This window comes from Habropoda laboriosa, unplaced genomic scaffold (assembly GCF_001263275.1).
Source record: "Habropoda laboriosa isolate 0110345459 unplaced genomic scaffold, ASM126327v1 scaffold111, whole genome shotgun sequence".
NCBI classification, from domain to species: domain Eukaryota; kingdom Metazoa; phylum Arthropoda; class Insecta; order Hymenoptera; family Apidae; genus Habropoda; species Habropoda laboriosa.
In genome coordinates, this window is record NW_017100293.1 from 1,023,361 (window position 1) to 1,039,344 (window position 15,984).

Below are 15,984 nucleotides of genomic sequence, written 5' to 3' on the forward strand. Positions count from 1 at the left end.
TTTTTTCCTTTCCTCTTCTTTTCTTTATGTTCGAACGAACGGAGAACTTGGATGTACAGAAAGGATTAGAGCGTTTAGAGTGGAATTAGAGCGGAGATATCCTATTTTGGTGTTTAAAGGAATTTCCGGGGTTTTACTGGAGATGGAGAAGAAGTCGCGCGAGAATTCTGTGTGAATTCGTTTGGGAACTTGAACTTCGCGGAATCGGTTGGAATTTTTACGGAAAATTCGACGCGGAAGGATTGTACATTGTTTGCTTGTGGGAATGTGCGGAAAGGAACGGTGAAAAGTAGGTTGAATTGGGAAAATTCCGGAGGGAATTGTTGGAGAAATTGAATTTCCTAGAGTCGCTTGGAAATTCCTTAGAATGGGCAGAAATTGGAAAAATTTGGTAAAAATTGTTGGAGAACTTAAACTTTATCGAATCTCTCAGAAATCCTTTAGAAACTTCTCAAAATTCAACGCAGAGCATTATAATTGTCTACTTGTTAGAAATTAGCAAAAAGGAGCATCGAAAAATGGGCAGAAATTGGAAAAATCTGATAAAAAATGATTGGAGAACTTAAACTTTGTGGAATCTCTTAGAAATTTATCAAAATTCAATGTAGAGGATTATAATTGTCAATTTACAGGAATATGTAAAAACGATACATTGAAAACTCTACGAGAAATTATTGGAGAACTTAAACTTTATCGAATCTCTCAGAAATCGCTTAGAAACTTCTCAAAATTCAACGCAGAGCATTATAATTGTCTACTTGTTAGAAATTAGCAAAAAGGAGCATCGAAAAATGGGCAGAAATTGGAAAAATCTGATAAAAAATTGTTGGAGAACTTAAACTTGGTCCAATCTCTTCGAAACTTCTGAAAATTCATCGCAGAAGATTACCAGGAACACGTACAAGAAAACATTGAAAATTCTACGAGGAAGTTATCGGAGAACTTGAACTTGACGGAACGGCACAGAAACTTGGCGAAGATGTAACATGGATGGTTAAGGATTTTGGTACACTTACCTGAGGATTTTTGCGGTGACTTTTTAAGAACGACGTTAGCCCGGATAGCTCGCTTCATTAAGTCCCCTGACGGCGGAACGGCCGCGTCCTGCTTCGGTGGGCATGGTTATGATCGCGCGCGCATTCTTCGCCGGTGTTCCGGCGAAATGAGTTCCGGCCTCGCGTTTCCTAATCCTCTAAATTCCGCTCGTTTAACCGACTCGCCTTTTCTTTACCCTATAAAGAAAGTAATCGCTTGATTTATGATACAAAACGTTCGCCACATTTGCGTCATCCTCTGTATTCTTTACCTGAGAAAAAAGGGAACAATTCTTAAAAATAGATAAATGAGGAACTCTGGAAATGTTACACGTCGTAACGAAAGAAAATATTTTACTGTGGGCCAAAAGTTTGAGACTGCTCACTGTGCATCGAAAGTCTAATAAAAATTTTAAAAAAATAACAGTTAGAAATTTGAGAAATTTTCTGAGAAATGAATCAAAGTGAAATCCTGTGGATCACAAAAGGGAAAAAGAAACTTTCACAGAAATAAATCAAAGTGAAATATAGTGGACCAAAAAGAAAAAGGACTCTTAGAAATTTAAGAAGCTTTCGCAGAAATAAATCAAAGAAAATACTATGGATCAAAATAAGAAAAAAAGGACACTTAAAAATTTATGAAATTTTCATAGAAAAAAATGGCGGCAAAGTACCGTGGATCAACCTTAATTTTCAATATTTGTATTCCACATCTTCATGAAATAAAATATTCAAAATGAAATTTGAAAAAGACAGATACTTGTACACTGTTGGCCCAAAATTTACAATCACCATGCATCGCAAGTCACGCAGAAATTTTCGAAAAACAAAAATTACAAATTTAACAAACTTTCGTAGAAACAGATGGCTGTGATTCACCGTCAATTTTCAATATTCACATTCCCCATCAAATTGTAAAAGAGATAGGCCCAAAGTTCACCATCGCCATTACAAATTTCTTTCAGTCTTCCTAGAAACAAATCGAAGTAACTTACCGTGGACCAAAATTAATTTTCAACATTTATCACATCATCACGAAGCCAAGTATTCAAAATAAAATTGTAAAAGAGCTAGGCCCAAAGTTCACAATCACCGTGTGCATCCCAAATCACACGAAAATGTTGAAAAAAAGAAAAATTAAAAATTTCTTTCAATCTTCGTAGAGAGAAAGGAAATGAAATTACAGTAAACGAAAATTAATGAGAAAAAAATTAGTAACAGATTCGATATTCCGCGACGAACTCCCATAAGGTAGCCAAAGAAAGATTCTCGACGCTTTGGGAAAGAACTTTCGTCGACAACTCAGCAAGAGGTCTGAATTGGCCGAGGTGAAGAAGAAAGGTCTGACGGAGCGAGATAGGAGCCAGGATAATTGAGCGTTACGCACAAATGCAACGCAACGCTGACTTTCCCGTCGACCATGTGAACCGCAGCTGCAAGAACGGAACACGTGGTCACCCGTTGTGTGTTCACGCTCCCCATGCGGATCTCACTCCGATGAAAATAAATACACTCTAATCCTTTTGGCTGCTCTCGAAGCCCCCACACTGTTCGAGGCAGCGGCGGCGTTACGACATCGCCGCACAGAGGCGATAACAGGCGGCAAAGAGTGCGCGCCTCGGTTTTCTGCATAAATTGCCCTTTTGCACAACGCTTTTAAAAACAACAGCTGCCGGCAGCGGCGTTGCAACGAGTTATCCGGACGAAATTACGCGATCTAACGCAACTCTTCGACGATACTTTCACATGGTAGAGACTGTGAAATCACCATATTTCAAGCTTCATGACAGTGCACTCTATACTTTATCCTCTCTTTTCTTTTTCACTCGATTCCCCTTTTTTTATCGGCGAACCAAGTGTACGCGATACGCGATCAATTTTGTTATATAAAATAGGGCAAAAAAGGGGGGTAATGTATCTGGTAAGCAGCTCCGAAGACGAACGTGCACTTTCTTGAACGAGATTTAATCTCCGTCTTGCGCAAATCTTGGGGAAAATTAGCGCTTTAGAAGTTGAGGCTTGTAAAAACGATCGCGAACCGTTGCAGATCGAAATTAGAGAATAAAAGAGAAGAGATTAGAGGGTATTAAATTTTTGGTTGCGTACAACGAGAGCAATTCGTGTTTCTTTTTTAAATACAGAAGATTTTGCTTGTTCGTTCCCTCGGACTCTTCAATTAAAAACACAAAGGCGAAAAATTCTGAAGTCGTTCCCTCGGACTCTTCAATTAAAAACACAAAGGCGAAAATTCCGTACGAGGAAGATATTACGGAGCGTGTAAGGAACAGCCTCCAATCATTCTCAACTGCTCGCATGAAATTAATTCGGCGTGTGAATTACGCGTAACACTTGTTAGGAGATTCGGTGGATTACGTGTACCGGCAAGAGTATCCCATGAAACGTGAAAATTTCGTCGAAACGAGCAGGGTAGAGTCGATTAAGGAAGACGACGGGTAGCGCGAAAGTGGAGGAAGAAGGCGTAGAAAAAGAATCCGTGAATCGCGTGTTCCCGAGGGTTCCGGAGCAGGTTAATTTTCCCGCGGCTTCCGGTGACCTTGGCCAGCTTGGTGCACGCTTCGAAACCGAGCGAGGAAACCTCTATCTCTCTCGTTCATTGTGCCAGGGTAGCGCGAGGATAATTAGGGGAGCGAGCACACTCGGTCATCCTCATCGTTCTCGACGGAATGCCGCGAATACCGATTCCCCGCAGGTCGTTCACCCACGCTCCTATGCCTCTTAGCCATGCTCCTCTTTGCTCGCCTATGCTTCGTGGAAAACTGAGAACACGTTTTGTAGCAGAGTGTAGGACTCTTTTAGAGACAGCGTTCTGTGCGGAGCTGCTCCTGGAAAAATGAAGGAATTCTTTGGAAAATGGGGATTCAAGGGTTCTTGACAGGTTGAGGATTTGGTGAATAGTCGATTGGGAGGTCGTTTTGACGTGGATGAGAAAAAATTGTGATTAGAGGGAGTGACCCACCGTGGGTCACCGTGGGATGCTCTGATTTACCAACGTGACCCATTGTGAAACACCGATTTGGGGATCGTTTCAACGTGGATGAGAAGAAATTGTGAGTAGAGGGTGTGACCCACCGTGGGTCATCGAGGGATGTTCTGATTTTCCAATGTGACCTATAGTGGGTTGTCGAGGAATGTTCCGAGTTGCCAACGTGAGCCATCCGTTGGGTCATTTCAACGCGGATGACAAGAAAAATTGAGTCAACACCGTGACCCACTATGGGTCATTGAGCGATGCTCTGATTTACCACCGTGATCTACTGTGAACCGCCGATTTGGGGATCGCTTCAACGTGGATGACAGAAAATATTGAATAGACAGAGTGACCCACCATGGGTCATCGAGGGATGCTCCGATTTTCACACGTGACCCACTGTGAATCACCGATTTGGGGATCATTCCAACGTGGTTGACAGAAAATACTGAATAGACAGAGTGACCCACCATGGGTCATCGAGTGACGCTCTAATTTTTCCACGTGACCGACTTCTCCGATGGGTCATTCGAGTAGCGAGCGTTTCGTGAATTTCGCTCTGATTTTCCCACGTAATCCACCGATTTTGGGATCATTCCAACGTGGATGACAAAAAAGACTGAATGACCCACCATGGGCCATCGAGTGACACTCCGATTCACCACCGTGATCCGATGGATCATTCCCCGTCGTCCTTTTTCATAGAAAACAAGAACACCCGACTCGATCGCTCTTATTACTACTCACACTCCTCTGAAACGGCGTTCTCCATTGGAAATTCGAGAAAGATGCGTACACGCTGAACATGGAAGAATGCGGAGTTATGAGGTTTCAAGTTCGAAGGACAGAAAGGAACACGCGAGATCGCGCGGGATTGACGGAGGCAGAGGAAGAAGAAGGCGTGGAAAGCGAAATCGAGTCGATTGGCCTGTTAATTGCGGTTACCTGGTACCTCTTGCGGTTCCAAAGAGAATCTCCTCGGCGTACCAAGATATTGGTACACCAGCTCGAGAAGGGGGAGAAGAGACGATCGTGCCGTATAAACGAAATTAATGCCAATATCACGAAGATCGAGAAGTTCGCTTTTTAATTGTAATTCGAGCATTAGCTCGCCACTCTTTGCATTTTTATTCGCGTATACGTTGCGGTGGTTTCTCCCGAGCAAAAGGATCCAATCTCGCTATGGCTGGGGATCGACAAAAAAAATACGGACCGTAGTCCATTAAATGCAAATACGGCGCGAGGTGGTCGAACGAAATTTACGTATCAAAAGGTGGCTCGATGGGAAGAGGAAAGGTAATTCGAATGTGTTTGTTTACCAAGGGAAAAATATCTGGAAGTTTCTCAATCTCCGTCCACGTTTAGAATTCCACCGCTGCGAACTTCTCTTGTTCGTCAGAGCCAGCCGATCCGTGTTTTCCACGATCCACTGTGGAATTCGATTGGAAGTTTCGGACTAAGGTGGAATTATCGAGGAAAAGTAAAAGGAAAGTTCTCGGCTGAAACGTTCAGCGAGATTTCTTCAATTTCGTTCTCGTTAAAACGCGGTTTGCTGACCCTTTAGAAGCAATACAGAGGAATCTTGTAAGGCTTGACATCGGCTGTCTGCCAGGGCAATTGTCGAACGACGCTGTTGTCCTCTCTTCTCGGTAGCACGCATCACGTTCCGCGATCGTTGTTGCGCGATTATTAATCACGATAACGAACGGCGTGGACGCGGGATAAATTTGTCACGCTTCTGCGAAACAACGTTTCGTCTTCATTAACGTCTCCCTGGTTTTATTCTAGTTTTGTGGCACGTAGTCCACCAACGACTGCACGCAGCTTGCCAAAAAGAAGGACACGAAGAAACTATTTCTAGCATTTTTTAACGTTTTTATTTCATAATTTGGTCATTTGACCGGCTACGATAAAAATCAGTACTAAAGTGCCGATAGCTACAGTTTAGTGTTAACGAAGAAAGAGCAAAAATGTCGACGTGATGAAAAATAGAAAAAAAATTTGATACAGTGACGAGAGTCAGCTGTACTTTTTCAAGAAGGAAGAGCAAAGTTTCAACGTGGTGAAAAATAGAAAAAAAAATGAAAAATATTTTATATTGGGATGAGAATCACCTGTATTTTTTTAACGAAGCTTTCTTCGTTAGTTTCAACGCGGTGAAAAATAGAAAAAAAAATGAAAAATATTTTATATTGGGATGAGAATCACCTGTATTTTTTTAACGAAGAAAGAGAAAAGTTTCAACGCGATGAAAAATAGAAGAAAAAAATGGAAGAAAATTTGATATTGGAACGAGAGTCAGCTGTATTTTTTCAAGAAGAAAGAGCAAAGTTTCAGCATGGTGAAAAACGAATAAAGATTTGATATCGAGACGAAAGCCACCTGTATTCCAGAAAAATGACTCACTTCACCGTGATTCGCACCTGTCTGTTGGAACGATCTCGGGCAACCGGGTGTTTATCCGTCGGTTCGTATGGAAAATATCGTCGTTTACATTCCTCGCGCCATTTTTACACGCTGCCCTAAACGTTTCTCCATTCCGTGAATAGTTGAACGGTCGCCAGACGGTTTTCGTTACTCCGGCGAGCACTTCGAAACGAGCTTTCCCATCGGTTTTATAGAAATCTGAGCGTTCTCCAAATAATCCTCTGTCTCGGTGAACATGAATAATATCTTGGACGATAAACCTGTCCATGGGAACGTGCCGCGTGTTTCTCCAATCCGTATCTCTCTTTCTCCGCTGAATTATTATTCGAGGATTGGAAATACCGCGTCGATGAGGTTTCATCGGTGACAGGAGTATCGGAGCGAAGATGAGAAAGAACGATAGAAAGTGGGAGGGGAGAGGTTGAGGTAGAAAATATCGAACGGATGGAGATGAGCCAAAAGATCGTCGCTTCAGAGGTACCATTTGTCATGCGAACGTGGAAAGCAAGCTTTCCAGCTGTTTTCGAGTAGACACCAGTCATTTGAAACTAGAGAGTTACGATTCGGAGACGTTCTTACGGTGACCATTGTGACAGGAGCGCCGATGGGGAAGAAAATAGAAAACGTAAATCGACCTTTCTGTCTGTAACGCTACCGATCCTTAGACAACTCTATCGTCTGGGAAAATAGTAGAATCTTTGGGATCTGAGCAAAATTTTCGTCAGTTTGGACTAGAGCTGTTACTTAAGAGATACTCGGGTAATCAGAAAGTACCCGGGTAAACAGAAATTATCCGGGTATCTCACGAGACGAGACAGCTGAGAGTGGATATCTATTATTCCTCGACTGTTTCGGCAGAGGTTTCAAAACAATATTGTGTAGGGTACAGGTGCACTTTGCCACGTCGACATCGTTGCATCGCTGTCGCGACCGATCCGCATTTGTTTGCCCGGGGGACCACCAGCGGTACTGGCCACCGAGATTTCGACTGTTTTATGTACATATTCGAGTACTCGTGTTATTTTCATCTACCCGGGTATCTCATGGGTACTCGAATACCCGGGTATCTCAGATACGCGGTTAAAAGTGATAGCCCTAGTTTGGACCGTAAGTTTGCGCTTCTTATTGAACGAAATTCGTAACATTTGCGTATCTAGCCTATTATAGCTTTTGTCTTCTTTCTTTAGTTTAGTGTGAATTTCTTTATTCCGTGTTAATAATAAAAAGATTCTCTGCTGAAAAACTATGGACTGTTGCGTTAACAAAAATTAGCATCTCTGGCGTATTTGATCGTGGTTCTAAAGCTACCACACAAAACTGGCCCTTCGGGATGAAAAATCATGAGAACGTTGGAAAGAAGTTGCGAACAATAGTGGAGAATGTGTAATTAATTAATTCGTGTTAAATACACATGAGAAAGCTGAAGTTCTCTCGTTCAGGAAAACTTAAAAAAAATGTGAATCGACGATGTTCCAATTTATCTGGACTTTTCTGGCATTAAAATCACTGGAAAGGAGAGAAGCTTGAACGAGCGAAAGAGAATATAGGTGACAAAAGTGAAAAGTTAGGGAAACTGTGCGGCGAACGCGTTCGGTATATCCGGAAGCCACGAAGGGGCCTCGCATGCACGCAAAGAATCTTCCGCGTGCGTAAGCGCATGCGCGCTCGCGCACGTTTTCACTGCAACCCGAGTTGCAGGAGAGCAAGGCGCGGCCTGTATGTCTCGCGGTGTCCCCTTACAGATTTCTATGCAACTATAATTAGGTAACCGACACCAGTCCCCCGTAGGAATCCCTGTTAGCCGCGAAGCTATGCCGGCGCGGAAAGTGGCGCGAATATTTTCGGCGCGAGGAAAGACGAAATTAAACGCGGCGTCGCACTTTTACCGCACACTTAACCGGCTTTCCTTCCGAGTCGGGCCTCGCCTTTTGTTCCTCCCTTCTCTCCCTTTCTCTCTCATCTCTCTTCTCTCTTCGTCTCTGCGCCTCGCGGCAAAAGTTTGTTCCTTTTGCTGGCAGCGATGACCTCGACACTCCATTGCTCTTTCAATGGGAGCCTCGGTTTTCTGACTGGAGAGCTTCCCTCGAATTTTAGAGTTCCTTCGCTTCGTTGAGAGATAGGGTTTATCCGTGCTATAAATAATCAGTCGAGACTAATTCCAAGTGGCGACGTTTCGTTAATGTCGTTCGAACGCGATTTAATTACCTACACGGTATGAAAAATACACGGAACACCGTGTAGATTACAAATTGATCGTGTTAAAGAGCCGACGTTGGTGATTTTTCAACGGAAAAGAAAGCAGCTTTTTTTTTTGTCCCCTCCTCGGTTAAAAAGGGGGCCAAGCAAACGAGACCCAATTAACGCTCGTTAATCGATGAATTTATGTAACGTGAATTGATGTGGCGAGTGAAAGGGATCGATTACCGATGTCCGCGAGTCTGTTCCACGGATTTATAACCGCACGCGGACCGCACCTGAGTCTCTGACTAGGGAAGACGTAATCGATAATGGAAACTTCACTTCCTCGATTCATGTTCACATACATACACACACATGTATGCATACGTAAACACGTTTGTATCTGCCTTTCGCGCGTGAATAAGCGCGCGAGGTTCTTCGTGTATCTCGAGCCTGGTTTTCTCGCAGGAAACTCTCCGACTCGAAATAGAATCCACCGGTGGCACACGATGGCCACGGGTCGAGAACCACATAAATCTGTTTCCGGGAATTATGCCCCATGTTCCAATCGAATCGTTCCAATTCCACTTGGGACACACACCGGTGTTCGCAACTTCTCGAGAGAAAGAGAGGCGGATACGTTCTGTGTTGATCCTAAACGATGGTTGATAGTGTGCAGGAACATGGCCAATTGAAATCTCTATGGGCTGCTTTTAGAAATAGTACACCGATTAATCAACGTCCAAGCTTTATGGGTGTAGAATTGGCAGTGTTACTTCGATAAGAGGCGGCATCTGATGAAATGTGTAACTAGATTTGTCCATTTACAGTTCGTACTAGTTTAGACCTGGTTAACCTGTAAGAGATTTGGTTATTAACGACGGTGTCGACACACTTTTGTTGGAAAATATAAACGTAGTTGAAATGGTCAGTTTTCTCACGGCGAGATTCCTTTGGGACTGAGTTTTCCAAGGAAAATTCCCGTTTTCGCACTTTGCATTCATACACAGTCACAGTTTCTTGAGACTTTAGTTGTAAAATATAAATATAGTTAAAGTGGTCAGTTTCACCTCGAATGACTTTTCCAAGGGAAAATTTCTATTTTCACACTTTGCATTCACAGTTTTTTAAGACTAATTCTGAAATATAAATATAGTTAAAGTGGGCAGTTTCCTCTCGAACGATTCCTTTGGGATTGACTTTCCCAAGGAAAAATTCACTGTTTCTTAAGACTTTAGTTGTAAAATATAAATAAAATTAAAATACTCAGTTTCCTCTCGAATGATTTTCCAGGGACTGAATTCCCCATTTTCACAGTTTGCCTTCACAATTTCTTAAAACTTTATTTACAAAACACAAATATAATTAAAGTACTCAGCTTCCTCTCGATTTTCCCAAGGGAAACCTGCCATTGTCACCCTTCGAATTCACTCACAGTGTCTCAAACCCAAACACGCCCGAGCCAACCTACAATTGCACAATAGATACCTTTTTCTCACCAACTAATCGACGATACAAAGCATAAAAATGATCAACGAAAGAATCGTCGAAGGAAATCTTCAATAACCGAAGAAAAAGAAGAGTGAAGAAACTAAGCAATGAAAGAATCGCCAAAGGAAATCTTCAATAATCGAAGGAAGGAACAGTGGAGAAGCGAAGAGGAAACATGTCAGAAGGGAAACTCGATCAAGAGCGAGCGCGGGCTACGCAAATTGGCGCAATTATAATGCGGTTGCGACAGAGCGAGTGGGCGCGCAGGAACGGAGACAAAAGCGCGAGACACCCTCGCGTACATTCACCCGGCACGTACTACACGTCCAGAATGATTGTGCAAATACTACATGATACTGCAATCTACGGCTGAACCTTACGCTTTCGTATGGACGGGTGGCTCTCCTTCGCAGAGGCGCGTGCTCTCTCGTCGTCGTCGTAAAGTCGCGGTTTAATTGCCAGAAGCTCGGAGCTTCTTTGCCCCGGTGCAACCGAAGTGTGCTCTCGTCACGGAGGAACTCGCGAACCCGCCAGCCATTGTTTCCACGGACCGTGTGACATAAATTCTGTCCCTCCTGTCTAACTTTTCACCTCTTTCGAGTGGTCCGACCTCTTGTGAATTTCACCTATTATCCGCCCCTCGGAACTATTCCCCCCGTCAGACGTAAAAATAGTATATGTGTACCATACAGAATGAGTGCGCTGAAAAATTGTGCCGAATGGATATGAGCTAGCTTGTCGTTTAGGCGTTTTTGGTTTTTGTTTTAATTTCTTTAATACGTGCGCCGTCGATTAACCCCTTAACTTATAGCAACCTGTCAGACTCGTTACAGAGATTCTGGCGAAGATGTGAGAAGAATGGTTGTATTAGTAAGAATTTGTAACACTGAGGATTGCTAGATGTGATTAATCTGTAATAGATTAGCCTCGGTAGTACTGAAACAGAAAATGGCTGACGCTTAGACGCATAGTCGGAAAAGAAATCATAGGTTAAGGGGTTAACGAGCGTGGTCGATAATCGGCCTATGGCGCATGGGTTCAGCGAAAACCTTTTCCTTCGCTTTTCGCGTTGCGCGAGTCGCAGTTGCCTCACTGAGAGCGTCTCGTGCGTCGTCACGTGTGTAATGGAAAGTGCGTTAAATATTACTTGTCCTTTTGTAATTGTTGAAAATTAATTGATAAACACAATTTCTTAAAACTTTATTTACAAAACACAAATATAATTAAAGTACTCAGCTTCCTCTCGATTTTCCCAAGGGAAACCTGCCATTGTCGCCCTTCGAATTCACTCACAGTGTCTCAAACCCAAACACGCCCGAGCCAACCTACAATTGCACAATAGATACCTTTTTCTCACCAACTAATCGACGATACAAAGCATAAAAATGATCAACGAAAGAATCGTCGAAGGAAATCTTCAATAACCGAAGAAAAAGAAGAGTGAAGAAACTAAGCAATGAAAGAATCGCCAAAGGAAATCTTCAATAATCGAAGGAAGGAACAGTGGAGAAGCGAAGAGGAAACATGTCAGAAGGGAAACTCGATCAAGAGCGAGCGCGGGCTACGCAAATTGGCGCAATTATAATGCGGTTGCGACAGAGCGAGTGGGCGCGCAGGAACGGAGACAAAAGCGCGAGACACCCTCGCGTACATTCACCCGGCACGTACTACACGTCCAGAATGATTGTGCAAATACTACATGATACTGCAATCTACGGCTGAACCTTACGCTTTCGTATGGACGGGTGGCTCTCCTTCGCAGAGGCGCGTGCTCTCTCGTCGTCGTCGTAAAGTCGCGGTTTAATTGCCAGAAGCTCGGAGCTTCTTTGCCCCGGTGCAACCGAAGTGTGCTCTCGTCACGGAGGAACTCGCGAACCCGCCAGCCATTGTTTCCACGGACCGTGTGACATAAATTCTGTCCCTCCTGTCTAACTTTTCACCTCTTTCGAGTGGTCCGACCTCTTGTGAATTTCACCTATTATCCACCCCTCGGAACTATTCCCCCCGTCAGACGTAAAAATAGTATATGTGTACCATACAGAATGAGTGCGCTGGAAAATTGTGCCGAATGGATATGAGCTAGCTTGTCGTTTAGGCGTTTTTGGTTTTTGTTTTAATTTCTTTAATACGTGCGCCGTCGATTAACCCCTTAACTTATAGCAACCTGTCAGACTCGTTACAGAGATTCTGGCGAAGATGTGAGAAGAATGGTTGTATTAGTAAGAATTTGTAACACTGAGGATTGCTAGATGTGATTAATCTGTAATAGATTAGCCTCGGTAGTACTGAAACAGAAAATGGCTGACGCTTAGACGCATAGTCGGAAAAGAAATCATAGGTTAAGGGGTTAACGAGCGTGGTCGATAATCGGCCTATGGCGCATGGGTTCAGCGAAAACCTTTTCCTTCGCTTTTCGCGTTGCGCGAGTCGCAGTTGCCTCACTGAGAGCGTCTCGTGCGTCGTCACGTGTGTAATGGAAAGTGCGTTAAATATTACTTGTCCTTTTGTAATTGTTGAAAATTAATTGATAAACAAATCGAGGTCCACAAAGGACGAGGAAAAATGAGGTCTGAAAAGGACGAGATGCACGAAAGGATAAAAGATTTTACCGGTGAAAATTCCACGAGAGACGAGCAGAAGAGTGGAATCGAAGAAGGAGAGGGAGGGAAGGTTGATCGAAACGAAAAGTGACGCTGTCGCTTTCGTTCGCGATCCGCATTTGGGCAGAGGATTTCCCGGCTGCGACGCTCTGTTCGGAGCTCGTTGAATCGCGGTAGTGTGTCATTCTAAAAATAGAGAGAGGTTGAAACGAGAGAGTAGCCGCGATCCGGGAGAAAGAGAGAAGGGATCACAGCTCCTATAGTCCCGGTCGTGAACCCGAAGAACGACCTCGGAGAAACGCCGGCCAAAGAGAGGGACGAGAGAGAGAGAGAGAGAAAGAGGAGCCTTCGTACAATGTGTATGTGTGTAGACACGTACGTATGTGTGCCTATGCGCGGGAGCGAGCGAAAGAGATCGAGAAAAGGGAGTAGAAAAAGATCGAGAAACTTCACTGGTACGAGGAACGAGCGAGCATTGTGAATATAAAAGTAGAGAAAAGGATAGCGAGTAGAAGGGTGAAGTAGAGAAGAGAGCAAAGAGAGGAAGATTAAATTAAACAGACAAACAGCGTGAAAAAAAGTTTCTACGGGCACGGACGAACAGGCCCAGAAAAGGTTTTCAGCCAGCGCGATTTTAAATATCACGCTCTGCGCCGCTCGTCTGGCGTGGAAAAAGTGGCGAGCGCGCATGCGCACGCCGGGGGACGCCGCAGCACTGGCGCATGCGCACTGCGCTTCAACCGGCGGCCACTTTCTAATTTTACCGTGGCGCGGCTCGGTTTATGCCAGAATCGTTCTCTTTCTCTGTTTATAAATCGTGCACCCGTTCGTTCGCCCGTGATACGCTGGAATTTGTCAGCTCCTTCCTTGACAGCAGTTTGCTTTTTCGCCCGAGGGAAATGCAGTAGAATTGTTTTTTTTTCTCTCTCTTTTTTCGTTTTTTTTTTGTCTTTTTGTCCAAATTACAAGCCTTCTTTCTCTTTCCTTTCGCTTTTTATTGTTCCCCACGACGGTGATTATGAATACCGAGTTGGTCGAAGAGCAACGATCGCCGGGGAACGACGAAATGCAACGAGAACGATATATCGACGCGGATGAGACAGTTAGGTATTCCTTAACGACCACTTTAGGCGAATATATAGTCCCGCGTGCTATTCACCGGCTGATCCACTGGGGAAAAAACGACGTCCTAACGGAATCATAACTGGTAGCCATTAAGGTGGGACATTTAAGACACACGAGCATTAAGGTTACGTTCAAGAACATCAGACACCGCTAATTCAACCCCGTTTTGTAATTTATACTTATTCTTTCGAATCGATTACCGGCCGTTTCCGACGACCATCAATTCTTCCCTCGAACGTTCCACAACCGATTAGAGAGGACTCGTGCACGCGACAAATTTAGCCGAGCGAAACAAGAAGAGAGGATATTACGTGAACGATGGCTATTTAGAATCTCTGTGCAACTGGTTAACTACCGCCTCGAGTGCTATACTAAACGGAGAGAATCGATCGATCGATCGGGTTGGATCTCTTCAAGTTTCGAAGGAAACGGGACGACGTCTGTGGAGGACGGTATCCTTGAGCAGTTTCGGGTTTCATTTTCGAGATGCTGGTTCCGTAGCCGCGGCATAAATACGCGAACGCGCGGAATGGCTAATAATAGGAGGATTTGGCTTGGCAGCCAACAACGCGAGACTGCACACCGCTTCCTGAGTTCCATACGGCCGTGTCTTCCGTTAATTTTCGACGCGGCAACGGGAACAGGACACCCGTGCGTCCGCGGGAATTAAACGCGAACGGACATAGCAGGGTTCCACGGTTCGTCCCGTGTTTTCCCAACCGTGTGCTCGCGAATCGGAGAGACTGGACCTCGAGAAGGACGCGAGGATCTCCTTCTCTCTTTCTGGTTTGTTCGCCACGAATCCGGAGCAATCCAAGAATAGAGACTCTACTCTGCCGCTGCTTCCACGGCATACCATCTGCGGTTCTCCCCCCGCATACTTTCGTAATCGTCGGATCGCGGATGTTTATACGGGGAGGGGAACACGTCCAAATCCGCGGATACCATTAATAATTCTCGCGAAACTTTTAAAGGACGCGCGATGGCTGAGACGTCGCGTGGAAAAATAATTGCGCAAACATGTGCAACGAGGACGGTGGGGAGAGATAGGTGAGCGTGGATGAGAGGCGACAGGTTCGTTTTGATGGAGATTCGCCTGTTTTATGTTCAACCCTTTAAGGGGGGAAACTGGAAAATTGTTGTCCTACTATTCTGCAGTGTTTTTCAATTCTCATTCTTTTCTATGATATATAGAATATGGGATATGATATCATTCGTAGAAGTGATATATAGATCTATACAAACGTAGACGTCCTTACGTCCATAAATTTTTCCTTTCCTGCATTTTCATGTTGAGACCAGCTTTCTTATGAATTAACAGAGCCATTTAACTCTTTGAGGCACAGAATTTTAAGACAAAAACAGACTCTAGTTGCACAGGAATTTTATGGTAAAAAAATGTAACAAAGTAGGTATGAATTACGATATAGAACAACTAAAGCTTTAAAAAAAATGTTGAGATAATCAGTTATTAGGTGGGACATAAATAATCTCAGCATGAAATTTGTGAAAACAGGCTTTGTTTTCTTAATGTTTCAAGGTGGGATGAAAAGCATCATACTGTGCATATCTAAGTACTAAAAAGTTGGGACACTTTTTACCCCACTATGCCTCAAAGAGTTAAGAAGTATCGATGCCTATATCTTGGAATTTTGTAAATTCGATGCACTCGATCACATTTGTGAAATATCGCGAGGCGATTGCCTATCTAAAGACTGTTGAGATCAGCTTTCTTATGAATCAACAGAGCCATTTAAGAAGTATCAATGCCCATATCTTAGAATTTGATAAAATCCGATAAACGTTTAAATCGACTCGCCAAACTTGATCATACTTGTGAAATATCGCGAGGCGATTATCTTCCAAATTATCCTAAGAACCGAATAAAAAAACAGAGCACAAAATGCACCACTTTTGGGTAGTTTCTCGCGCGACACACTGTGCACCACCGTTCGAAACGATCTCAGTGGAATCTAATTCCGTCGTCGAATTAAGCCTGCCTTCCTGCTGTCGCCGTCCTTTGAGCAAGACCAGGAAAATTGTTCTATCCAGAAATACCCAGTGACCTTCTTCCGCTCGTAGCGCGGAAGAGAAAGAGAAAGAGAGGCGTGAAACGGGGAGAGTTACATAGGTTCCGATC

The 15,984-nt window shown here is 43.8% G+C and overlaps 1 protein-coding gene across 1 annotated transcript in view; it reads left to right on the forward strand.

Moving 5' to 3' along the window:
* The window catches only part of LOC108573827, a 102,430-nt gene that overhangs the window by 49,706 nt on the left and 36,740 nt on the right, over positions 1-15,984 (forward strand). The window lies entirely within an intron of this gene.